This window comes from Ochotona princeps, chromosome X (assembly GCF_030435755.1).
Source record: "Ochotona princeps isolate mOchPri1 chromosome X, mOchPri1.hap1, whole genome shotgun sequence".
Taxonomy (NCBI): Eukaryota; Metazoa; Chordata; class Mammalia; order Lagomorpha; family Ochotonidae; genus Ochotona; species Ochotona princeps.
In genome coordinates, this window is record NC_080865.1 from 89,912,711 (window position 1) to 89,940,570 (window position 27,860).

Here is a 27,860-nt window from a genome sequence, read left to right on the forward strand (position 1 = left end):
ATGTTCTGTCTGCTGGTTCATTCCTTAGATGGTCAGAACAATCACTTGTGAGTTAGGTTGAAGCCACGAACCAGGAATTCCATCCAGGTTTCTCACCCTGGGTGATCCTCTGCTACTCTTACAGGTGCATCAGCAGGAAGCTGGATAAGAAAAAAACAGCAGCTGGAATCTGACTCAGCACTCAGATGTGTGATGCTGGTATCATAAGGGGTAGCTTAACCTGTTCTACTACAAAGCTAGCCCCAGGAAAATACTTCTAAATAATTTTTTTAATTAACAAATAAATTAGAGTATGGGGTTGGTAAATATAAATATGCAAAACATAAAACAGAAGTCATATGTTACATTACCAATTACAGTAGAGCCCTGCTGTCATTTTTATGTGACCATTACAGGATTTTTCTATATATACACACACCAATGAGTGTGTGTATGGGTGTGTCTGTACGTATGTATACTGGGATCCATCACTCTACTGAAAATTTTATAGCCTGAATTTCTGGCTAATATACCATAAAAAAAACTTGCCACTTAATTAAATATTCTTTGGTACTGTCAACTTTTGATGGCTACTTAATAATGTATTCTATGGATGTACTAAAATCAACTTCATTGAAACTCCTAATAATCAACATTTGCTATTGCGTGCGTGCATGTATGTGTGTGTGTGTAAACTACCGTTACAAGCAACTGTGGTATACATACGTACATGCTGAGAACAAAATTTTTAGCAACATCACAAGTATTTCCTCAGGATAGAGGCCTAGAAGTTGAAGTGGCAGGTTAAGAGCTATGTTCAATTTTAAAATATATGATACAAATTGACAAAACACTCTCCCAAAGGGTTTTATCAAATTATAACACCACTAACTATGTATGAGTAGGAGATGGATTTGAGAGTGGTGGGAAATGATGGTGTCAACTGGACATGGTAGAGAAAAAGACATTTTGTAGCAAAACATCAGGGCAGTAGTAATGTAAACTCTATCAATAGGAGCAAAGCCACTGGAAGGCCCAAGGATATGTAGGTTTCTGGGCAAGTGAACAGTGAAAAAGAATGTCAGGTGAGACAGCCAGGGAAGAGAGGCAAGCATTGGACACAGTGGTTAAGATGCCACGTGGTTTGGCTCTGGGTCTGGTTCTTCTTCCAATCCAACTTCCTGCTAATGCACACCAGAGAGGGGAGCAAGGAATGGCTCAAGTACTTGGGTCCCTGCCAGCTGTTTGAGAGACTCAGATGGAATCCCAGGCTCCTGGCTTCAGCCAGGCCCAACCCAGACTGCCACAGGCATTCAGGCAGCAAACCAGCAGATGAAATATTTCTTGTCTGTAACTGTCCACTCTGTCTCTCCGCTTTTCAAACAAAGAATGAAAATACATTCTTGAAACAGAAGATAAGCAGTCAAGAAAGGAAGAAACAGATAAGAAGCATTACGCAATGAAATTACAGGAATTTCCTTTGTTGCCTTATTCAACAAAAACAACAAATGTTACAAGCAGCCACTATTGCCATCACATTTGTATTACAAAGGTCCACAGCTACATGCATGTGAACATTCTGATCTCTTTTTTTCATCCAATAATCATTTACCTCATGTCTATTATGTGCCAAGTGGTGCTCTGAAGGCTATGGGTATGGAGATGAAGGAAACCTGATTTCTGCCCTCAAGGAGGCACAGTGTGGTGAGCTTAGCATTGCCTTGTGCATACATGTACAAGCAGAGCGGAGTTACTGGAAAGGCTTCACAAAGGTGTTCAAAGCTGAACTGAGTGCTGAAGGCCAAGGAGTCCCTAAGATGGCCAACAGTCACAGATCACACACATAATTTCTTGTAAGTGCTTTGAATATCTGTCTCACTGCTCTCAAAGACACTTAGTAAGGCGGTAAGGATGCTTGCGCATGATCCAGAGCACTCTGGGACAGTGACAACAGTCGCCACTGCTAATTAATGCCCATATTTGGCAAAACTATGCTGATCACAAAATACAAAGGATAACAAACAATTGACACCTGCAGGCTTTTAAAACAAATCTGATGATATTGATAAAATGATATTCACAACTGCCATGTCCTACTAATTCTTACTTCCCAATTGTCTCTTAAATCTACTACCTCCTCTCATATGTTCCTACTTATGGGTCCACACCATCTCCATGCAACAGAGCACCAACCTCCAAAATGCTCATACCTCTTCCCAGTCCACCATCTCACTGTCATCCAAATATGAACATCTGATCATGGCACTCCTAAAACGCTTGAATTAGATGTATTGCCTGTAAGCAATATTTAATCAAAGTTCAGTCACTTGAGTGTCACTTAGTGGCCTTTACCACATTCACATACCAAGGTGAATATTACAAGCATACTTCCAAGAATTCACAGACAAATGGAATTAAAAGATAATATACATTTTCCATGAGTTTTTAAAATACTCCCTTATATTTAGTTAATAGCTATCTTTAAACCAAACTAGTTTGCTCTTCTTACCATGTCTAACTTAACTTTACAACTAGTGATCTAATTCATTGTATCCTGTATACAGACACATTCATTACCATGAGCAGACACTCTCCATTTTGAGGACCACTGGCTTATGGGGGTACATTCAAACTTCTCGGCACTGCAGTCAAGATTCCTCATAAATCAGCTCCAACCTATCTCTCTAGACACTTCTCTGACCTTAACACTTTTCTTTTCCCAAATAATCTGCACCCCAGCAGACTGTCTTTATATGTGCCACTCCTGGAAGGTCTCAGGCCTTTCAGCCTGAAGCCTTGGTATGGAATGTTTCCTTTCCATTCCTCTTTGTCTGAAAAACCCATTCCCCTCTTACAACCTACCTGTTACATCACCTCCTCACAAAAGTTTTCTCCCTGACTCTCCCTTATAGCCACTTACCCTGTTCTCTATCCCTCCACAGCACTTTGCCATGGCTGCCTCTGCATGCTGGAGTGCCTTGGAATTGTGGGCATCTGGTCCCCCAGCTAGATCCAGGGAGAGCACACACCTCCTACTTTGTGACATCTCCCACACTGCAGGTGGGCAGAAGTCAGGGGAGGAGACACAGTGACCCAGATCATTTGGCAAGAAAAAGCTACAATAAAACACAACTGAAATTACCATCCAGGTCCAAATAGCTTACAGGTATGACATCTTTGGTAAAGAGAAGCAGCTAATTCAGAAATAGTCATACTGGCTACAGTTTTGGCAGACAGCGTTAGCTACAGTTGCAATAGCAGTTAAGCTAATTTGGTTTTGGCAGGTACTTTATAGCAGACACATGCTGACATAAAAATTCAAAATGAATCACTTGGGTTTCTGCCACAATGATCAACCATATCATACAATAACCTCTCCTTCCCACATCTGGAGCATAAAGAGCAAAAATGAACATCAAAACCAGCAAACCAACATGAAAAGAGTCGGGAATTTGTACATCCAAACCCCTACTTGACTCTATAATGATGTGATTCAAGTAGGTTATTCCATTTCTTTGCATTGTAATTTCTTTCTACAAAAACAGGGAAAACAGCACAGATATCCTAAGGCTCATAAGATGATGCAACAAAGGATTTGTGATGATGCAGGCACATGTGAGCTCAAATAGATATCAGCCATTATTGTCACTTGATGAGATAAATACAATTAATGTGACCTATAACGACAGCAAATGCACTTCCTAATAAATACATGGAACAAGGCTTTAAAAAGGACAACCACAGATTTCAACTAAGAATTGCCATGAAAAAAAAATCTGTACAACAAAATTCTTCTATTTAAAGTCACACCTGGATCATACCATCACACTTCCATGTGTTCTCCAAGAGTTGATCTCAAATCAGGTTCCCCTAGGATGAAAAGAAAAATTACCCAATCTTAATTTTTTTGCCTTCAATTTTATTTGATATAGAATAGCATTCAAGTACTGTGAATGCTTTAAAGTGTCCCATTATGAAGATCCCAAACTTTTCGACACAATTCATTTCCCAGTACACCCCCTGCTACCTGTCACACCGTGTTCCCTCTTCTGAACCAACCACAGGGTCAGCAAGCATTTTTTCCCCTTCTCTTGGTTCATTTCAATTGCTCTTTATTTCTTTGGAGCCCAATTTAAAAATCACCTCCTCCTTTACAAAGACTACAGGATTGGTCTAAACGACAGAGGAAGGTTTCAAGAATTCAAAAGTGTCACAATCAACTCCCATTTCCATCAGTATGCGCTTCCACCAAAGCCTTAGAACTTTTCTGTGTGTTTGGTATAATTCAGAATGAATACCGCTGGTTTGCCCTGGTCTACTTTGTAGCTGGTGTATTCACTAAATACCTGAGTGCTATCAGTCTTGGCTGGGAATCCTGAAAGAGATCCGTTTTTAAAACAGGTTTAACTTGTTTTTTTTTTTAAAGGTTTATTTATTGTATTACAAAGTCAGATATACAGAGAAGAGGAGAGACAGAGAGGAAGATCCTCCGTCCCATGATTCACTCCCCAAGTGAGCCTCAACGGCCGGTGAACCAGGAAGTTCTTCCGGGTCTCCCACATGGGCGCAGGGTCCCAAAGCTTTGGGCCGTCCTCGACTGCCCTCCCAGGCCACAAGCAAGGAGCTGGATGGGAAGTGGAGCTGCCGGGACCAGAACCGGCGCCCATATGGGATCCTGGGGCGTTCAAGGGGAGGACTTAAGCCGCTAGGCCACGCCGCCGGGCCCAGGTTTAACTTGTTTTTAACCTTCACCAGAACACTGCACTGAACACGCTGTTCCTCAAAAAATAAGATCCCCCTTCTCTCCTGAAAATTGACTGGAACCCCTTACTAATCTGAAGTACCAGGTTGGGGCTAGGGCAGATGGCTGCAGGGGCCAGGAAAACCACTGTGATCTTGATCCCACAATCAGGGGGAGGGGGGGCGCACAGGAAACCTGACAAAAGGTCACGCCCCCAAGGGGACTGGGGAGTAGGTGCGGTTGGGAGGTGTGTATGTCCCCAGGCGTGAAGGACAAACTAGGCAGAAGAGGAAAGAAATCATCCTATTCCTGCAAGCAGTAAGGAGAGCCCAGGAGCCGACTACAGCGGAGCCTCTCCTCGGGAACCTAACTTTAGGTCTCAAAGCGGAGATGCTAAAACAGGTCGTCCGGGTGGATGGTGTTAAGCCAGGGGGAAAAAAAAGAAAGCAGGCGGTTGAGGGGGAAAGATGGAGATAGAACACAGAGCAAGATCGTAAGCTTCAGGGAAATGTTTGTGAGAGCTCAGAAGCCCACCCCTGACTCCCCATCGCGACACCCCCTTCCCCTGTAGAGGCGGAGCTGGGCGGAGTTTGTAGCAGGTAACAGCAGCCCCGGAAGCACCCTCCTCCCTAGGCCCCTTAGTCCCACAGTCCCCAGCCACCACCTTTGGGGCTTTCTGCCTCTCTGACCTCCAGTTCCCCGGCCACCGCAGCGCTACTTCTTATACAGCCACGAAAAATCGGCCCAAAGCGGCACCTCCTCGGCGCCAAGTGCCTTCGGGCACTTTCAAGCCGCGCAAATGTCTTCCGAACTCTCGGTCCTCACACTAGCCGGCCTAGACTCGGCACTCAGGCCCAAGGCTGGACTCCCACCTATACGGGGCCGGTGCGTCTCCCCCTATTGGTTACCGGTCACCAGGAAGCCCTGGGCCCAAGCCCTTGTCCTCATGGGAAATGTAGTTTGAGCTCTCTGGAGGCGGTTCTTCCTGAGCAGAGAGACTCTGCGGATGATAGAGGATTGTGGGAGATGGAGTCTAGATGCTTCCTTGGAGTTACACTCCCTCCACCCCTTCCTAATAACCCTAGCATTCAGATGCAGGAAGGTATTCTGGGTGTTGTAGTTTGCAGCGCACTTTCTTACAGAAACTTGTCTTAGGGCTTGAGGTTGATTTGTGAACACAGAGGCTTCAAATTTATTTTAATACCGGCTAAACTTTCTTCATGGGAAAGCACATGATGCTGCGATTTGATATTAACACTGTATTGCGTGTCTGTGTCTTAAATGTTATTTATAATCTTAGAAATAAATTTTAACTGGGCCCAACACAATAGCCTAGTGGCCAGAGTCCTCACCTTGCCTTTGCCACTGGGATCCCACATGGGTACTGGTCCATGTCCCAGCTGCTCCACTTCCCATCCAGCTCCCTACTTGTGGCCTGAGAAAGCAGTCAAGGATGGTTCAAAACCCTGGGACCCTACACCCACATAGGAAACCTGGAAGAAGCTCCAGGCTCCTGGCTTTGGATTGCCTCAGCTCCAGCCTTTGCGGCCACTTGGGGAGTGAATCAACGGACCAAAGATCTTCCTCTCTGTCTCTCCTTCTCTGTAAATCTGACTTTCCAGTAAAAATAAATCTTTAAAAATAAATAAATTTTAACCACAAGGGAGATAATAACAGTCCTTTAAAAGTGTCAAAAGTCTATTCTGTGTGAGCCACCTGCCTTAGAATCACTCTTTGGAGCTTCACCAGCAGCCAAGTGGGGAGAGGACCATCACAGAATGAAAATGGAGACCAACAAGTCAAAATACCCCCAGAAATATGCAAATACTTAGAGACTGAATAATATGCTGCTAAATGAACAATGAGTTATAGAAGAAATCAAAGGGGAAATTTAAAAATTGCTTGAAATGAATGAAGACACCAATACAACATATCAAAAACAATCAAGGCAGTGTTAAGAGGAAAGTTCATTTCAATCAATGCTTGTGTTAAGAGATTAGAAAAGCACCAAGTAAATGAGCTAACCATATATCTGAAGAGCTAGAAAAACAACAGTAAAGCAATCCCAAGATTAACAGAGGGAGAGAGAGAGAATTAACCATAATAAGGGAGGAAATAAGCCAAATAGAGACCAAAAGGACAATATAATACATAAGATCAACAAATCAAAATGCTGGTTCTTTCAGAAAATTAATAAAATAGATTCCCCACTAGACCAACTAATAGAAACAAAAGGAGGGAGAAGATACGAAGCAATATAATTAGAGACAAAAAAGAAATATAACAACAGACACCTTGGACACACATAGGATGATTAGGAACTCTTACAAGCAACTATACGCCAAAAAAATCAAAAGACCTAGAAGCTATGGATGGATTTTTGGACACAGGAAATCTATCAAAATTGAATTGTGAGGCAATTAGTAATCTAAATAGACCTATAACAAGAACAGAGATTGAACCAGTAACTAAATCCCTCCCAACCAAGAAAAGACTTGAATCAGAAACAGAGTAGCCAGAATTCAAACCCTCACTGCAATACAGAATGCTGACATTACCAACCGGTGGCTGAAGCCACTGTGGCCACAGTGCCAGCCCCTAGATTTTATTCTTTATCCGATAATTAGGTATCAGTCCATAGCCAATGGTAAGGCATAGTTGATTTCTAAAATTCAGCCTGTTGCCATATTAGTACATCACTTAGAGCTGTGTTTCAAATAACAGTGACTAACATTTCACCTATGATTATTGGGTTGTCTTTTGGGGTCAAGATTTAATTATAAAGAGAATCTGGAATATGTATTTGGCCAGAGTAGGCTTAGGGTGTGATTTGTGACTTAAGCCAGTGTTAGAGTTCTTTCTTTGTCTGTAGTGCATATCAAGAATAATCTGTTAAGTTATGTCACAGTGGCCAATGTTGGTCCTCATTCTCTAGTTGAGCAGTGACTTGTGAACATTTCAATTTGACCAGTATTCAAGTTGAGGCTGAATATAGTAGTCCTGATTTGATTTGGTGCCGAATGTGTGTTCATTGAATGCTGTTGGCAGTATGATATGATCAAACTTTTACTAGATGTTGAGGGTTACCAATAACCAGAGTAAGACTTATTAGGGAGAAGTTTTAGAGATAAAAGAGTAAGCAGGCTTTTCTGATTGGCTGTTGCTATTACATGTGAGTCTGTGGACACAGCTGGAAATGAGAATGAGCACCATATAGGATCTACTTTCAGTTTAGGTTTAGAGACTTAAGCTATAATCAAGGTTTGGAAATTAGGCTGTTACCAGGACTTAAGTTCAGAGAGTCCATGTTTTGTTGTCAGTCTGAAACTTAGATGCTAGCTAATGTAGCAGACACAAGGATATCAATAGCAGATTTCAGCCGGTACTAATGTTTAGCAACCATACCCACTGTCATGGATACATCTTTCTTTAGTTTGGGGCTATGTCTGTAGCAAAACTGTGCACCTCTCGCTAACACTAAGAATTGGTTTATGTCAGTGACATTCATGGTCTTTAAAGATAATTTTTACTTATTTTAAAGGCAGACACACAGAGAGAGAGAGAGAGAGAGAGAGAGAGAGAGAGAGAGATCTTCAATCCACTGCTTCACTCCCCAAATGCCTGCAATAGCTGCAGCTGGGCCAGGCAGTGGCCAAGAGTCTAAAACTCAATTCTGGGTCTTTCTCATATGCTTGAGCCATCACGTACTGCCTCACAGAGTATGCAGTAGCAGAAAGCTGGATCAGAAGAGGATATGAGCTAGAGCCAGACCCTTGATATGAGATATAGGCATCCCAAGTAGCATCTTATTCACTAAGCCAAATGTCTACCTCCAGTGACTTTTAAAAATAGTTTTAAGACTTGGTATGGGGCCCGGTGGCGTGGCCTAGTGGCTAAAGTCCTCCCCTTGAAAGCCCCGGGATCCCATATGGGCACCGGTTCTAATCCCAGCAGCTCCACTTCCCATCCAGTTCCCTCCTGTGGTCTGGGAGGGCAGTCGAGGACCGCCCAAAGCTTTGGGACCCTGCACCCGCGTGGGAGACCCAGAAGAACTTCCTGGTTCCCGGCTTCAGATCGGCATAGCACCGGCCGTTGCGGCTCACTTGGGGAGTGAATCATCAGATGGAAGATCTTCTTCTCTATCTCTCCTCCTCTCTGTATATCTGACTTTGTAATAAAAAATAAATAAATCTTTTTTAAAAAAGACTTGGTATGTGCAATCGTTAGTATTCCATCTCAGATTATTGTGAGGTTTAATAACATAAGGAGAGTTTTGATCTAGTCCCATCTTTTTAGGAATCATTGAACAGACAAAGTTTCGTTTTCAGATCTCAGACTATGGAGATGATTTATAGTCTTCATCCTAGCTCAGTCTATTGACAAAGTCAAGGCTAAAGTATGGTGGGAGCTGGGATCCAGGCTTGGGCTAACATTTAGCCAGAGGTGGGATTAAGTTAATAACAAGCATTCGGGGTCAGTCATTAGCCATTTGAGGAGACCAGATTTATCCTCAGGTGGAAAGTTGAGGTTAAAAGTTGGGCTTATGGGCTTAGTCAGGAATTCAGAAGCAGTCTGTAATCAAATATTGTAAGGTTCAGATGAGTTATGGGGTTCATTCTATCCCAGGTTCATTGAGTAATCCCATGATCATGTTTATGAGCCTAGTTGTTAGTCAGGTTTAGAACATGGGCTTTGAGCAGTTAATTCTCAGCCTATGACTATGTTCAAGGTTCCCTCTATGAGCAGGATTAGTGCATCTGCTGTAGCCAGAATATATCTTCAAGTTTTATAAAAGATATGGTTTTACTTCTTGACCACGATAAAGACAAGTCTGGCACAGGTGTAGAATTTGGTCGCTGTACATGTTTTCAGTCCTGTAAGAGGCCAAGTTTAGTACTCATTCTGTTGCCAATGTTGGGGTCATTTTATGGTTACTGCTAAGTCTGTGGAAATTGTAGCTGGGTTGGTTTCCAAGATCAGGTCTCAAGCTATGACTAAGTTAGGGCTCCCAGTCTGTCATCAGGGTTATAGCACAGTTAGTATCTTTGCTGAGTATTCATTTTGTGATCAGTGTAGGATGTTAAGTGCATCCCAGTGTTAGGTAACAGTCTGTAGCTTAAGTTAGGAACTCATCTTGCAGATACATTAAGGGGCTATGTCTCATACAGGTTGGATGCCTGTATTATGAATTAAGAATTTGCTTAGTGGCCAATGTTGGCTTTCAATATAGAGATTCAATCTAGGAGTAGTCACAATAGTCAGTATTTGTGACTAGGCATATATTACTTATTCAAGATTATTGGAATGCAGCTGGAAAAGCAGTTAAATGTGTGGAAAGAATTAAAATTTCTGTGCTAGGGTTAAAAGTTTGGTTTGAATTAAAGCTTCGAAAGCCAGAGTTAGAAGTCAATCTACATCTTGGGTTGGTGGCAAGATTTAATACAAGACTTATAGCCAGTGTTGGGAGCTTGATATGTGATTAGGCTTAAGTGATCTTCTGCTCCGCACAGGCAAGTGAAAGTGATTTGCTAATTATATTTCACTAAAGTTGTCATAAAAATGTTTTGAAAAAGTAAGATTCCTGTACATTAAATAGTAAGTGTGATGCAAAGAAAGGACCATGTAAGAAAGCTCATTCCTAAATTAAGACCAACAACGTTAGGGCCAGCATTATGGTATAATTGGAAGAGCTGTTTCCTGCAATGCTGGCATCCCACATAGACACCAGTGAGAAAATGAGAAAGTGTGCAGAAGAGGGTTTGCGACCATCTTCATGGGGGTCTATGCACTTTGTAGGATGAAAATCCATGAAACTCCTCCAGGAAGCTCATTATCAAGTGAGAGTTTCTGATAGTGTGTTGTCCTATGAAGAGCCTGTGGAGAGAAAAAGGTGGATGGTCATTTAGATAAGTCCCTATACTTTTGTTAATGCCTGAAGATCAACTTTACCAGCAGTATGTGCAAGGGAGCATTCAGCCAACTTTCCATTATTTCTAAGTTGGCTTGTATTTTGTCTTCTTTACATGGTATTATGAGGTCACATCTTCTGCTTAGGGAGCTTATATGCTGCTTTCAGGAGTGGCTGACTATGTCTCTGCTTTCATTATGGTGGTATAAATTCCTGCTATATCTGTGAGTCCTCATGAAGCCATGCAATAGAATTATAGATGGGCGCCCCAGCAGGATATAAGAGAGGAGGAGAAGGTGGAAGACAAGAGGTGAGAGAGAGAGAGAGAGAGAGAGAGAGAGAGAGAATCTGAAAATTGTGATAGTCAAAATATCCCAAGTTGATGACATATATGAATCTATGGATCTAAGACCTCAACAAACTCCAATAGGATAAACTCATATGGATCCTCTAAATGAGGCTGTAATTGACACAGAGTGATTTGGTTATAATATAGTACCTTTTCTCCAGATATAATCTTGTACTGAACAAAATACATTGAAAGAGCAAATCAGAGTTGTTTTGTTCTGCTCGTTTATTGCCACTCATGATCAGCACTGGACTCAGGTATATGTAACTCTGTTATTTCAAGCTCATGTTCTCTATATTTACAGCAGGTGAAGACTTGCACTAAGTGAATCATATGAACTTTGGGGTCATAGGACTGGAGGATGTCAACACTCTTTGCCGAGAGGCAAATGAGGAATGAATTCTTTAACCAACAAGCAAGAAGCTCTTATCACCATTCATTAATGTGTGTCAGGTATTTTTCTTTGCTGGCCTCCTCGAGTTACTAGACCATTGTCTATAAATCCAAAAATCTCTAAAACAAATATTTCTCATCATTTTCTGGCAAAACTCATTAGGCAACAATATTTGAGCCATATCAATAAAGCTTTTATAGTCTTCATTAAATCTATTTGTGTGTATATTTTCATTTTGCTATAGCAATTAGTAATGTGCTTGTCACACCTACCATGGGTGTTATATACCATACATACAATGTCTCATCCTTCCAAAATGCTCCCAAACTGTTAATTGTAGAAAATGTCTAACCCCAAGAATTTTGTATGAGGAATTTGGGACATGTGTGTCCTCTGTTCCCTGTCTCATTCTGATGTCACTTTTCAAACCTTCATCTTATTTCATACTTGGCAACCAAGGCCAGGTAATGGGAACACTGATTACTTTTGTAGTAAAACAGCACATCATAAAACAAATAATAACGAGTTGAATTAGTATGACAAGGGAGAAAGTGCTAAGAAAAATGTTGTCATTTTTTCCCTCTCATTCTAGGCTCAGAGCCAAAAACATATTCACCAGTATTGAAGAACTCCCCAAGGACTTCTACCTAAGGATTCATTTGTAACCCAGCTGGAAACAGAGTCTGGATGCTAAGCTCCAAATCTGATTAATTCTACTAGCACTGTAGTTATAATTGAGCACAACTTGCCAAGTTCTTATTCTAGGGCTTAGAATCCAAACTCTTTCCATGTACTGACTCATTTAATATTTATAAAAATCATATGAAGTGGATACTTTTATTATCAGCCCAATTTTACAGATGAAAAACCTGAATAGGGATCAAATAACTTGTTCAAGTTCTTGCAGCTGAAAATTAGCTAAGCAAGGACTATGACAGAGCATGTGTTAATCAGCTTTTCCTTATTTAACTGCAATACCTGAGAAGGACCATGTAGGAGGGAAGAACGTTCATTTCTGCTTCGAGTTTGGAGGTTTGCTCTCTAAGATCTGGTAGTCCCATTAGCATGGCCTCTGGTGAAGGCTGGCAATGGCAGTGTGTGTGTGGATAAAAGACCACAAGGCCAGTGAGGAAACAGAGTGAACAGCTGGATGGAAATTGGCATATATAACCAAGCCTGTCACCAGAACTACCTTCTGACCTGGAGACTTTGCACTATATCCGTTTCCCAAATGTTTTAAGTGGATCAAGTCTCAACCATAATCCTTCAACTCTTCATGTAAGACTTTGGGATTTAAACATCTACAAGTGTTTATGGAGCCAAATCCTGTTCTAACCGTAGCATATCTTATGCCTCCTTTGCATTTCACCTTTTTTTTAATTTGACTTATGACATAATCCATTGGACAGACTCAGACAGTTGAGGGAGGAAGAACGCTGTGAGACTGTGAAGCCAGTCAGTCGCTCTCCTCTTTTGGGACTTAGCAAGGCTAAGAAACTATTGTACACAATTTTCCTAACGAGGTGTGAATGTGGAATTCATCATGTGGATTTCATGATATGATGATCTGGCTATAAACATTTTTTTGTGGACTCCTAGGGACAATTGGAATGTAAAAGATCTTGTATTGATAGATGTGTTTTCTAATTCATGTATCTATAAGTATGCATTTATATGTTTATTCTGTGTCCATTTGTATGTATGAGTTAAGTATTGTATATTAGGTCTCCAACTAACAGCTCAAATAGGTGGATTAAAGCATGCATATTCCTGGGACCCATCCCTAGAGGTTATGACTCAGTTCAGCTGTGGTAGGACACAACAGCTTATTATTTGCACCTGAGGTACTTCTAATGCATGTTGGTGCAGAGTTCGTTTTGAGAAACACAGGATCATGGTTTACAGTGGGCTGTGGAACTGAACTGCCAGTGAGTGGTTCAGTTTTTGGGTTAGGCAAGTCTACTTGCATCTGTTAACCCCAGTTTACTCATTTGTAAAACATGAAGGATTAGAAGTAGTTGCTTTGTGAGGCTGCATATGGAGTCAATGACACACATTCATTTAAGGCATGTTTCATTTGATGTACCCAACTCAGCATAAGGAGCCAAATCCATTGTAGCCCTTATTGTTCATATGACATTATTTATATCATTAAGTCCCCATGCTAGAAGGAATTGAAGATGTGAGTTCTGCCCTCTAGAACTTGCAAGTAAGGAGATAGAAAGAAAACACAAAGAAACTGGAGAACATTTGCACATGTTATACTGTGAGATGCTGCCTTTAAGGGTGAGTAGTAAATTGGAACTTGGAGATAGAAGTCATTGAGAACCGGACAAAGGTTCTAGGCACCTTAAACCACCCTGTCTTGAGGGTCTCAGTTACCCCAAACCACCAATAACATAACTCTGGCACTAACATGTATGACAAAGATAATTTTAAAGGCTGCACTTGCTACGTGTCAGGTGTTTAAGGAAGGTAGAAGTCAACTTGGCTGAGTAGAGGAAGTTTCAAGGAAGAGGCAGAAGTTGAGTGGGCCCTTTGTGGGGATGGAAGGTGTGAACATGCGCAGAGAAGGGGAACAGGACATTACCAGGGAAGGAAATAGCTTATGGATGGCCATGGGGATAGCAATGAAGCATGCATGCAGGGAATACTAACCATGTCATTATTTCTGGAGTTGTGTTGTAGACTGCCATTCACCTAGACCACAAAGAGAACGGCAACCATAATGGTTGGTCCCACCCCCAAGCCACAACTATGCAGTACACATGCCCGAGGGCATGCTAGTAAAGAACAATTTACAGGGTCCATCTAGGGAACTGCGAGGACCAGGTATGTTGGTTACAGCCTTTGGATTCACTTCTGGTGAAGGATTTTGAGAACTTAGGAAGTGAACAAATGAAAGGGCATACAGATAGCAGGAGTGGGGATAAGGGGAGGAGGGGTAGTTCTTAGCCTGCCTCAGGCCTGCAGATAGGCCTGTGACGCATAACTCAGTTGACCCTTTGGTCTGGATTAGAAGGGTAGTAGGTCCTATGCTCCAGGGAAACTTAAGGTGGGGTCCTGCTTGTTGGCTTTCCATCATATAAGGTGTTATATGGAGGAAGAAATGTCAACCCGGGAGAAACGCTTCAATCTTTGGAACAAACAAACACACCAGTGATGCATCTATAAACCAATCCCTGCCCAGCTTCTCAAGGTTGAAGCTTTTCCTGGAAATTCATGGTTTGCACTTATCACTGAATGGTTTACATTTCTCATTCTGATAGATAGAAGCAACCACTGGGCCACAGAAAGCAGGACCCAATGACACTGTGACAGATAAGGCAGCAGTCATTCTGGCCAGCCTGGGATGCTGCTACAGTGTCCCATGCTTAGAGTGACTGCAAGCAAGGAAGCAGGACAATGGCAAGGATTGAAAGAGGGGAGCGTTACCTCTCTTGGTGGTAGCAAAAAAATTGCTCATTCTGACCATGGTTTGGGCCAGCACAATGACCCCCTGTTGACTCTTTAAGATAGCCATACTCATTCATCACTAGCTACCTGTTTGGCATTGATCTTTTTTTCTCATCGAGTTTGGACAAAACTGGGGGATGAGGTAGGGAATACACAAGGACATCTTGGAGGAGGAAATCACAGGTCCTGTGGTGTTCCAGAAAGAATACAAGAGGGCCTAGTGGCTAAGGTCCTCGCCTTGATCCCATATGGCCGCTGGTTCTAATCCTGGTAGCTCCACTTCCTCTCTATCTCTCCTCCTCTCAGTATATCTGACTTCGTAATAAAAATAAAATAAATCTAAAAAAAAAAGAAAGAAAGAATACAAGAAAGTACGATCCTGGGGATGGAAGGGAATGACAGTCAGGAAAGGACCAGCGGTCTAAATGACTCTGTGTGGAGGGCCCTAGTGTGACCAAGGACTGCTTACTAAGACAAATGCGAGACTACAATGATACAAATTGGAGACAGAACTTGCTACCTGCCAAGTGCTCTTACAAGTACTTTCCCCTTCCCAGTTCTCCTCCCCCGACTTGTTTCCCCTATATTAATTACTACAATAGTATGGTGCTTCATAAACAGTCATAAGTCTATCATGCTGTTATGTGAGTGTATCCTGGCATTGACCTACAATAGCAACTCTTTTTATCCCCATTTCTGACTGGTGGAAACTAAAGCATATTAAGCCTTATCTACCTCCCCTTTTATTCTCAGAATTCTTTTCTCATCCTCATTCTCTCCCTCTACCTGGTCCTCCACTAGTGAGCTCCTTTGTCTGTGGATAACTTCATCATAGTAATCTTCTAGCGCATACCATACAGTGTTCAAGGTCTAGAATCCTGAGGATTCCAGAGTCCGACACCTGTGACATTCCTTTCTGACACTCCCTGCCTCATTGTGACATCAGGGAGGTGCCCGTGAGTGGCTTTGAGGAAACAGGAAGAGATAAATAGGTAGAAGCGCAGATAAGTCCGTTGTCTCCCAGGAAAAGAGCTTTAAAGGGATTTAGAGAACTTATTGAAAGTGTGCCAAGGTGATTCTTTGTTCTGAAAGAAAGCCCTGCTGGTCCAAGAGGTGGAAGCGAAAGGTGACGAAAAGTAGAAGTTGCATCTTGATTTATGGGCTAATCCATCTCACACGGTGTAGTTTGAAGCAGGCATTAAACAAAAACTAAACTCTCCCCTCCAGTCAGAAAGTCTTAGTTGGTTCTCCAAGAATCCCCTCACTTCTTTCCCAGAGAATCCAACAGAGGTCTCTGGGAAGTTTCACGCACAATTTACAGGCTTCTCACATTCTCTGGTGCCACCTGGTGGACAGTAAAAGGCAGTGATGGCCAGTAGGGCAGGGAAAGAAGGATCAGAGGGAAGGTAAGTGCTGTGAGGGCAGGCACCGGGAGGTTTTAAGACACCCAAATGAAAGTGTTAAATACATCTTGACAATATGATGCTGGATTCTCTGCCATTGTCCATACCTACAATGGCAGACTACACTTAAATAGCAGATTGATAGACTTATGACACTTCATGAAGGAATATACTACTGCAATGATATAGGGGAAATTATAATGAAATGATACAAAGAAAATCCCAGAGCTTATGGACTTTATCATAAAATAAATAAATACAAAAGAAAGACACCCTAGGAACAACTGATTGCCTCTTGATGATGGTGGTTCTGGCAAGGTGAAAAAGGAGGGCCATACAGTATTAAGAGATAATATATGTATAATCCCTGGTCTACAGGCACATCTTTAACAGCATCAAACACTGTTTGCCACATGCCAAAACTGCACACCGGAGGCCATTATGCTTAGTGAAATAAGCCAGTCCCAAAATACAAGTAAGTTTTCCCTAACTTGTGGTAGCTAAAGTGCAGAGTACAAACACATACACACATACACATGCACACAACACACTTAAGCAAAATTGACATTTTGAGATCTCATTTTTATTTCTAGCTCTTGCCTATACTCCTGAGGAACAGTAGTTCTGTTACCTACTGCTTGTTGAGCTCTATATTTTGTGAAGGGTTAAGTTTGTGATTATAAAGAAAATTGAAAATATATCATTGTTAAAATTAAAAGAAAAATGAGAAAAGAAACAGGAAGGATAAGATTCGATGGAAGGTAAGGTGGGAAGTATGATTATATTATTAGAATTGTGCATATGAAATGTTGGGGCCAGCATGGTGGCACATCAGGCTAATCCTCAGCCTTGTGGCGCTGATATCACATACGAGAGCAGGTTTGTGTCCGTGCTGTTTTACTTCCCATCCAACTCCCTGCTTGTGGCCTGGGAAAGCAGTGGAGGACGGCCCAAAGCCTTAGGACCCTGCACCCATGTGGGAAATCGGGAAGAAGTTCCTGGCTTCTAGTTTCAGAATGGCCCAGCTCCAACCATTTGGGGAGTGAACCAGTGGATGGAAGACCACTGTCATTCCTTCTCTCTCTGTAACATCTGCCTTTGTAATGGAAACAAACCTTACAAAATTGTATATATGAAATGAGATGTATTTCTTTTTGTAAATTAAAAAAGGAATAACGACAATAATAAAGACTTTTGTTTGCATATTTTCCATTTGATCGTTACAGCCCCCTCTCACTGCAGATTTCTCATTTTACACACAGACAAGTAAAGTGAGGCCCTGAGAGGTCCAGTAACATGAAGAGCTCTGCAGTGGCAGAAGACAGCCTGCACACCTGGAAGCGCCATGCTTAGGTTGTAGCTGTTACCTGCCACCTGGCAGTGACAACCCGACGTGAAAATGGAGATCAGGCCCAGCGGCGTGGCCTAGCGGCTAAAGTCCTCGCCTTGAAAGCCCCGGGATCCCATATGGGCGCCGGTTCTAATCCCGGCAGCTCCACTTCCCATCCAGCTCCCTGCTTGTGGCCTGGGAAAGCAGTTGAGGACGGCCCAATGCATTGGGACCCTGCACCCGCGTGGGAGACCCAGAGGAGGTTCCAGGTTCCCGGCTTCGGATTGGCACACCGGCCCGTTGTGGTCACTTGGGGAGTGAACCATTGGACGGAAGATCTTCCTCTCTGTCTCTCCTCTGTGTATATCTGGCTGTAATAAAATGAATAAGTCTTTAAAAACAAAAAGAAAAAGAAAATAGAGATCTCAGAGGCTCAAGTCAGACAGGTTGTGGTGCAAGTGGAGCAAGAGGGATGAAAAAGGGGCCCATTTCATGGCCTCAATGCTGTTCTTGTTATTAATCCCTTTCTCGTATTTTCAGTGGATGGAATTTTATGCTTAATTAGACCATTGATGTTTAACTTGACATTTTTCATGAATGAATTTAAAATTATAATCTTCCTATTAAAAATCAATTCTGCTAAAACCTACATTTTGATAGCATATGGGCCCGGCGAGGTAGCCTAGTGGTTAAGGTCCTCACCTTGCACGCACCTGGATCTCATATGGGCTTCGGTTCTAATCCCCGCAGCCCCACTTCCCTTCTAGCTCCTTGCTTGCACCCTGGGAAAGCAGGTGAGGACGGCTTAAAGGCTTGGGACCTTGCACTCATGTGGGAGACCCTAAAGAAGCTCTGGGCTCTCGACTTCGGATTGACTCAGTTCCAGCTGTTGAGGCTGCTTGTGGAGTGAACCATTGGACAGAAGATCTTCTTCTCTGTCTCTGCTCCACTCTGTGTATCTGCCTTTGCAATAAAAATAAAACAAATCTTAAAAGAAAAGAATGCTTTTGGCTTTCCACTATACTGTTTTGACTGATGGGTTATTTATAAGATGTTCTTTAATTTCCAAACAATGTAAGATTTGGGTTATTTATCTGTTATTGCTTTCTAGTTTATTTACATTTTCACTGTTCTAAGTCTTTAAAGCTTTATTGAAACCTGCTTCACAAACTGTATGGTTCCTTTTGGGGAATGTTCTGTGAGCTCTGGAGTACAGTACGCTTTCACAATTTTTTCAAATGGTGTTCTAAATGTATATCAATTAGGTCAGTGTCATGTGCTGTGTTGTTTATACCTTCATGGAATTATTGCCTTTTCTCTGCATTTGTTGTGATACTTTGAGAAATGTGGGGGAAAAAACCCTTCTGATGCAGTTATAGATTTTCCATTTCTGCTTTAATTTACATCAACTTTCATATATTTTGAAGGTGTGAAATTGTGTGCTCCAAATAATGATGTGCACTCCCTGTAGAAGGTGTATTTCCATATAAATGAATGATTTTTGTATCATCATTACAACACTTTTCTGTGTCATCCTTTGAAGTTTATTGTTGAACTGACCCTTTCCCGTTATGAAATAGTCTTCTTTAGTATTCTTGGAATCATAGTAATAAGAATACATCAGTTTTCAAGTTTTTATTTTTAACTGATATACAAAAGTTGCATATATATTTATGAGGTACCAGGGCATGCTTTGTGTATCATGTTCAGATCAGGTCAAACATATTTATCTCCTCAAACATTTATCCTTTTTGCACTATATGCTTACATGCCACACATCTTTTCCTACCATTTTACCATTGATATTGTGTGCTTTATGAAATCATAAAAATTTTAATTGTATGTTTATTTAGTTATCTGCTTTGTATTTGAAAGGCAGAGACATACACATGGAGACACATACATTAATACGTGCTGTTCACTTCCCAAATGTCAACAGCATCTGTGGCTAGATCAGGTTAAAGCCAGGAGCTTGGAAGTGAATCCAGCTTCCCCTGTGGGTGGCAAGGACCCAAGTACTTGAGCCAACAGCTGTAGCCATCCAGGGTGTGCATTAGCAGGAATGTGGAATTCAAAGCAGAACAAGGACTGCAGTCAGGACAAGAGCCCTAGTGATTGGTGAGCACATCCGAAGCAGTCTTAACTATGCACCAAAATGCTCACTTAGAAAAACCATGGATGGTCTTAGGGGTTTTAACAATTATTTTCTTTTATTTGAAAGGCAGAGTTACAGAGCGGGAAGAAGAGAGAGAGAGAAAACGAGAAAGAGAGAGAGAGATTCCATCCTCTGGTTCACTCCTCGAATGGATGCAACGGCTGAGGCTGGACCAGGCTGAAGTTGGCAGCCAAACACTTCTTCCAGGTCTCCCACATGGGTGCATGGTCCCAGGACTTGAACCATCTGCTGCTGCTTTCCCAAGCCATTAACACGGAACTGGATCAGAATTGGAGAAGCTTGGATTTGAACCAGTATCCTTATGAGATGTTGGCATTGCAGGCATTGCCTTTACTTGCTAAGTCAAAGCATCAGCCTGGAGAACATTCTTTTACATATCATTAAAAAAATGAAATTACTCACTTCTCTTGGAAATTTTACTTAGGAGTAGAATTACTGTATCAAGGAAAAAACAAATGGATTGTTTCAATATTTTCTGTCAAATAATTTTTCAAAGTGTTTGAACTAATTTTCATGCACAACAGCAATATATAAAATTTCCAGTTGCTTCTCTTGCACAGTGACACTTATTGTCAGTTAAAACAAAAACAGCTTTTGTCTTTCATGTGGTCAGGAAAGCATAACTGATTAGCATGTTGTATTTGAATTCATCTTATATTGATATTGAAGTTGATATTGAGGCCCTTTTCTTAATACCTCTTGGCTATTCGGACATTCTGTGTTATGAAATGCCTGTGCAATTAGCTTTCTCGTTGTTTAAGAATCAAGTTTATTGAATCAGAAATTGCATTGAATAGATGGCACTCGCTTGAAGTGTGTGGCTTGATGAGTCTTGACAAATATATTCATCATGTAACTAAGATAATCAAAATGTAAGATTTTCCAGCACTCCCCGACCCTCCCAAATGTCCTTGTAGCCCTATGCAGTCAATTCCTTTGTTGCTGATTCCACTGATCTGTTTTTTTCCCCTGTCGTTTTCCTGCTGGAGTTGTATATAAATTGAATTGCCTAGTAACACTTCTTTTTTGTTGTTGTTTCTTTCCCTCAGCAGAATATTCTAAGATCCATTTTGCTTCATGTCTCAATAGTATGTTCCCTTTAATTGTTGGTGAGCATGCCATTGCATGCTTCCATAGAACATTGCTAATTCATTCTCCTGTTGATGTGCTTCCTAGTTATTGCTGTTATGAATGAAGGTGCTATGAATATTTATAGGTAAGTTACATCTTGCTGGTTTGAGTGAAAATTAGTGGAAAATCACTCGGCATAAAATATTGAAACAACATTTACATGCGCTTTCATTTCTCCTAGGTGAACGCATTGGAATTTAATTTCTGACTTATACGTTAAATATGTATTTAACTTTGAAAATGTTCTCAGATATTTTCCCAAAGTTGTATCATTTAAGGTTTCCCCTAGTGATACATGAAGTTTCCTTACTACCCCTTGTTATTGGCAATGGTTTAGTTTTGCTGAATATTGAGCATTTTACCATATGCTTATTTACTATCCAAATTATTTTTCTTTAAGAAAGTTCTGCTAAAACATTTAGCCTATTTTATTGTTTTAAAAAATATTTATGTATTCTGAATTCATATGTTGGAAAATTGTCTTGCACATTTCTATGGTTTGCCATTTAGTGTTCCTTTTGGTGCCTTTTTGGTTTTGTTGTTGGATTTTTGATTTTGTTTTGTTTTCCACAATACGTCTTTATAGGTATAGTGATTCATTTCTCTCCTTATGCTTCCTTCCTCTCCATTTCCCCCCATATTAGTACAGTAGTATAGTCTCTTAGTACATTTTACAAGTATAACTTCTGATATTTAAATGTATTGTGACATTATAAGTACAGGCAAAGGTAGAAAACTTATTATTGTAATATAGAGGTTTATTTATAATTTTCATTGGGAATTCTACTTTTATTCAGAAGTGGCCCACGTGGAGTACTGCATAGTACTTTTACTTCCTGGTATGCTAGTCTCCCTTGTACAGTTCAAGTATGTGTGTGTGTGTTTACATGTATATTAATATGTTATACTTTGTGTATTGGCTATCTTCTATCAGAGAGAACATGAGATTAGTTCTTTTGAGACTGTCTTACTTAATGGCAAGATTTCAAAGAGAAAATAACTGTGACAGAGTCCCATTTATAATAGTAGGACTTACTTCATATTTTTATATCCTATGTTATATATGTAAGTATCTGACATACATTATAACCTTAAATCCTGGGACTGTTACTGTGGCGTAGTGGGTTAGGCCAACTTGCGAATGAGTACAGGTTCCACTTTCTTTATTTTAAAAAAGATTTATTTTATTTTTATTGGAAAGTCAGATAAACAAAGAGGAGGAGAGACAGAGAGGAAGATCTTCCATCTGCTGGTTCACTCCCCAAGCATCCGCAATGACCGATGCTGTGCGGATCTAAAGCCAGGAGCCAGGAGTCTCTTCTAAGTCTCCCATGCAGGTGCAGGGTCCCAAGGCCCCAGGCCATCCTCGACTGCTTTCCCAGGCCACAAGCAGGGACCTGGATGGGAAGTGGAGCTGCCAGAATTAGAACCGGCACCCATATGGGATCTTGGCATTTGCAAGGTGAGGACTTTAGCTGCTAGGCTCCCACGTTGGCCGCTCTGATTCACTTTCTATCCAGCTCGCTAGCAATACATCTAGGAAACAGACAAAGATAGCTTAGGTGCTTGGTCCGTGACACCCATGTGCAATACCCAGATGGAGTTCAGTCTCCTGACTTCAACCTTGCCCTACCCTGGCCATTTCAGCCATCTGGGGTGTGAATCAGCAAATAGAAGGTTCTCTCTCTGTGTGTCCCTCTCCTCTCTCTCTCTTTTTCCTCCACCCTGTTTCTAACTTTGTTTCTGTGACTATCCCTGTCTAGCAAATAAATCTTTTGATTCATTATTTTTAATAGAAAAATGTATGTACAGGAAGGGGAAGCCAGGAGGCAGGGTGTTCCGGATCTTCCACATGGGTACAGGGTCCCAAGGCTTTGGGCCATTCTCCACTGCTGTCCTAGGCCACAAACAGGGAGCTGGATGGGAAGTGGAGCAGCTATGACACAAACAGGTGCCCATATGTGTTTGAAGGTGGATGATTAGCCTATTGAACCATCGTACCAGCCCTAAAGAAATGAATCTTAAACAACAACAACAACAAAAGCCCTTAGATGCTAAACATGCTTCATGTTGATAGAAGGTATTTTCTTTATTTTACAAAATAGAAAATGATGTTCAGAAATGATTGCCTGATATCACCCTATCAGGCAGCATCCGACCTGATCGACGCGGGGCCCCTGTGATTATGGAGGCTAAGCAGTACCATCGCAGACCATTAAGCCTGAAGTCCTGTGAAGAAAATGTCTCAGGATCTTAAGTTTTGATGTACAGGGCAGGAGAAGCATGTGCTATTACCGGGAGAGAGGTGGAGAGAAAATATCGCCTTTCTCTACCATTTTTGTTCTGAGAGTGCTGCCAGTTGGTCAGATGGTGCCTGCCCACATTAGGTCCAGTTATCTTCTCATTATCTGTCTATCTATCTATATCTAAAACTGCTCTTAGATGGAAATTTGTAACACTAAATTCATACATTAGAAAAGAAGAATTATGTCAAATTAATAGTCTAAGTTCTCTTATCAAAAAACTGGATAAAAAAGATAAAGTATATCCTAAGCAAAGAGAATGAAGGGCATAATACATGTAAGAAATCAATGATATTTAAAACAGAAAAGCCATAGCCAAAATAAATTAGACAAAGAGCTGGCTGGTGCTTTTACAAGATCAATGAAAGTGACAAATCTCTGGCAACACTAACAAAAGCAAAATGAGAAGATGTAGGAAGAGTAAACATCAGAGATGAAAGGGGGATTATCACTTTAGACTCTGCAGGCATGAAAAGCTCAATGCAGAGTGGTTAATTCCACACATATGCACTTGAACATTTAGAAGAAATTGACTAATGAATTGAAAACATAAACAACTATCAGTCAATAAATATTAAATACACAATTTAATGTCACTATAATTACTAGGGCAATACAGTCATGACTTTAAATTTTCAAATAAAAATCTACAGGCATTGATTTCACTGGAGAATCCTACCAAATGTTCAAAGAAATATCTTTTTAAAGAGTTATTTACTTATTTGAGAGGTAGAGTTGCAGGGAGAGAGGTGTGAGACAGAGAGACAAAAAGAGAGCTCTTCCGTTTTCTGGTTCACTGCCCAGGTGGCCCAGTGGACAGGGTTGGACTAGTCCATAGCCAGAAGCTTCTTTTGTGTCTCCGCATGTATGCCAGGAACCCAAGCACTTTGGCCATCTCCAACCACTTTTTACGGTAGCAGGAAATCAGATTGGAAGTGGAGCAGCTGGGACAGGAACCAGCGCCCATGCAAGCTGGCACTGCAGGTCTGCTTTACCCATTATTTCACAGTGCTCACCTCTCAAAAATTATTAATAGCAATTCTATATAATCTATTCCAGGAAATAGAAAAGGATGAAATAGCTGTATGTCTGAAGCTAATATTGCTTTGATACTAAGCTGAAATCTGCACCCCCCCAAAAAAACTACAAATAACTGTTATGACTATAGATACAAAAATCTTTGGCCACATTTCAGTAAATATAATTCATTAAGATATTTAAAAATTATACACCGCAGATAAATGGAGTTTAATTTGTGTTTCAAAAGGAGTGGTATTTGTGTTTCAAAAGAAGTGAAATACTTGAAAATTAATGTAATCCACTGTAATAAAAGGCCATAGAAAGAAACACCTTCTGAATTAATATAGAAAAATAATTTGCCAAAAATTTAAGTTCATTAATGTAAAAACAGAAAAGTGGTAATAGAAGAAAATTTCCTGAACTTGACAAGGAACATTTATAGAAAACGTATGGCTAATGTTATGCATAAAAAATTAGCGATATTAGCTGTTAGTGTAACACATTGAAACTACAATGACATATCACTATACACATATTTGAAAAGCTGGTTTTTAGAAGATTTCTCTATTAATTTGAAAGGCAGAATTACAGCAAGAGGGTATGAAAGACTGAGAAAACTCCCATAAACCGGTTCACTCTCAAATGACTGCAATGGGACTGAGCTGGTCCAAAGCCAGGAGCCAGAAGCCAGAACTTAGACCCTTAACAACAGGGACCCAAGTGCTTGGGTCATTCTCCATTGATCCCAGGCACAGTAGCAGAGTGCTGGACCAGAAGTGGAGCAGTCAGGATATGAACTGTTGCCCAAATGGGATGCCAATCACAGGTAGTGACACAAGACTTCTCCAAAGCTAAACTTTGTTTTTTTTTCAACGACAATACTCAATCAAACCTATTGTGAATGCAGGGAAATGGAATTTATCATATGTCACTGGTGGAAATATACAGCTTTTCTGGGAAATTAATGTGACTGTTTCTTTAAAAACTAAATCTATAACCAGCAATCATATTTCTGAGAATTTATTCCAGAGATAAAAATCTTTTGTCCACACAAATGCAAACATGACTATTCAAATAAGCTTTATTTGTGGTGGCCAAAAATGGAAAACAACCTACCTATCAACCAAATGAGTGAATCGTAACACTGTTGTACAGGAGTATATAAAGGGAACAAAATATTAATAAGCAAACCAAACTTCATGAATTGTTAGACAATTACATTGAATGAAAAATTCAATTACATTGAATGATACAGATTGTGAACTAATTAATAATTGTTAAGGGTTAAAGAGTGAAGAGAACTGATGAGCATATTTCCTATCTTCGCCATATGTCAAAAACACTTCATCGCAGTGTTTTTCTGTGATGTTACAATTGAGGGAAACTAGGAAAGCATAAGAATCTTCATGTATCGTTCTTTATAAATTCATATGCATAACACGGAAATAACAAGAAAAAGAATAATAGAAATGAAAAGCACACCTCAACTGCTTCAGCATCATCATCACCATCACCACCACCAAAAACTTAAGTTAAATAACGCCCCATTTCCAATGATAAGGATGCGTTCTTGAATTAGAAAATGTATTTGCTTCTACATCCTAATGCAGATGTTATTGCTCTCCAAGGAAATATTTTATTGGAAAATAAAGAGAAAGTGGGTGTTGATATTCATACAAAGAAACTGCAAACAAAATCAGAAACTGAAAATCAAAACATATCTGTGATGGACTCTCTCTCCCCAATTCAAGCATGAAGCAAAAGACATTTATACTGCATCAGAAAATAGTTAGGATTCTTCAATTAGAAATTCAAAGTATGTAGCAAAAATAGACATGAAAACAGAAACATGTGAATTAAGAGTTGACTGGCTCCAGAAAATTTATTGGAAATAAAAGTATCAAAGATACAAGCACAAAATTGTCATTAAAAATTGAAAGAAAGGTAGGCTGATAGAGAAATCTTAGGCTCACACTGTATTTCTCTGAGTTTCTTTAAAACGCTTCCCCATTGCTGTCTTGCTGTATGTGTTGTTGTTGGGAAGTGCGGTGCTGGAATGATCCTCATTCTGTTAAAGTCACTTTATCTTTTTACCAGGAGGAACTGAAGGTTATTATATTATGTTATATTATATTATATTATATTACATTATATTATATTATATACATGTATGAAGTCTCATAGATATCATTGGGAGGTTGCTGGGTGTTGACCATTCTGTGTCAATTTTTCCAAGTACACAGAAGCCTGTGTCAATATGATGATTTGTTTCTTGTATCTCCAAAAGTTTTTCCTTTGAACTATTCTTGTAATTATTAGTTTTGGTTTATTGCTGCAGAAAGAATGCATGGATACAGAAGCATGTCAAATCAAGATAAATACAACAGAACAGGTAGTAAGCTAAGTAAGGAAAAGGAGAGTTAAGAATGTTCCAGAAGGTTATAATGTATGGGGTAACTACTGCAAAAAAAAGTTGCAAGCCTTCTTCACCACCAAGATAAGGAAGAGCTTACATATATATATATATACGAAGTAGAACATAATAGGCACAGCATGATCCTCTTGTGATGCGTCAGTTTGGCTAGGATACAGCTCCCAGTTATTCAAACGTTAGTCAAGGGGTGGCTGATGAAAGATCTTGCAGTTGCAATTAAAGCTTCTAAACCATTCATTTTAAGTAAGAGAGATTATCCTGGATAATCTGAGTTGGCCTGACTAAATCAATTAAGAAGCCTTAAAATTAGGGCTGAATTTTCTCCAAAGAAGAAATTATACGTGTGAACAATGGCTTCAGCCTGTGCCTGTGGAGTTGAACCTGCTGGTGGTCTTTGATGCCTGCTTGCCCAGTGGGTTTCAAACTCTATTAGCCAACCCCTAACATCATGTGAATTAACTTTTGTAACAAGACTCTTCACACACACACACACACACACACACACACACACTCTCACTCACTCACCCCACCCTCTTATTTTAATTCTCTAATTTAACTGATAAACCACATAAAACTAAATAAAAATAGTGTGACATAGTTAAAATTAAACATATTGGTTATATCAATATATGCAAACAAGCTTAATTCACTTTTTAAAAAATGACAGGGAAAATAAGAGATGGAATTGGAGCATCTTATAATATAAAAAGTACATTTGAGTCATTGGTATAAACAAATGAATAAAAGGGGGCTGGTGCTGTGGCTTAGTAAGTAAATCTGCAGTCTGCTGTGCCAGCATCTTGTATGAGCACTCATTCAAGTCCCTGGTGCCCCATTTCCAATCCAGCTCCCTGCTAATGCTTCTGGGAAAGCAGTGAAGGATGGCCCAAGTACTTGTGTGTCCCTGCACCCACATGGGAGACTAAAAAGAATCTTCTGGCTGCAAGCTTCAGACTGACCCAGCTCCAGCTATTGGGGCCATTGGGAAGTGAGTCAGTGGATAGATCTCTCGTTCTGTCTCTCCTCTTCTCTCTGTAGGTACGCCTTTCAAATAAATAATTTTAAAAAATTAAAAAATGGGGCTAGTGGCTAAAGTCTTCACCTTCCATGAGCCAGGATCCCATATGGGTGCCAGTTCATAACTTGGCAGTCCCACTTCCATCCAGTTCCCTATTTGCGGCCTGGGAAAGCAGTGGAGGATGGCCCAAAGCCTTGGGACCCTGCACCCGCATGGGA

At 40.6% G+C, this 27,860-nt stretch overlaps 1 protein-coding gene across 3 annotated transcripts in view; it reads right to left on the reverse strand.

Annotated features, from left to right (window-relative positions):
* Positions 1–5,589, reverse strand: part of ENOX2 (ecto-NOX disulfide-thiol exchanger 2) — a 291,281-nt gene extending 285,692 nt beyond the window's left edge. For all 3 annotated transcript variants that reach the window (XM_058659099.1, XM_058659098.1, XM_058659097.1), the window contains exons 1-2: positions 5,410–5,589; positions 3,801–3,849 (exon numbers count right to left, since the gene is read on the reverse strand). The gene's annotated coding sequence lies outside the window, so the exon portion shown is untranslated. The remainder of the gene's footprint in view (positions 1–3,800; positions 3,850–5,409) is intronic.
* Between the last annotated feature and the right edge of the window lie 22,271 nt (positions 5,590–27,860).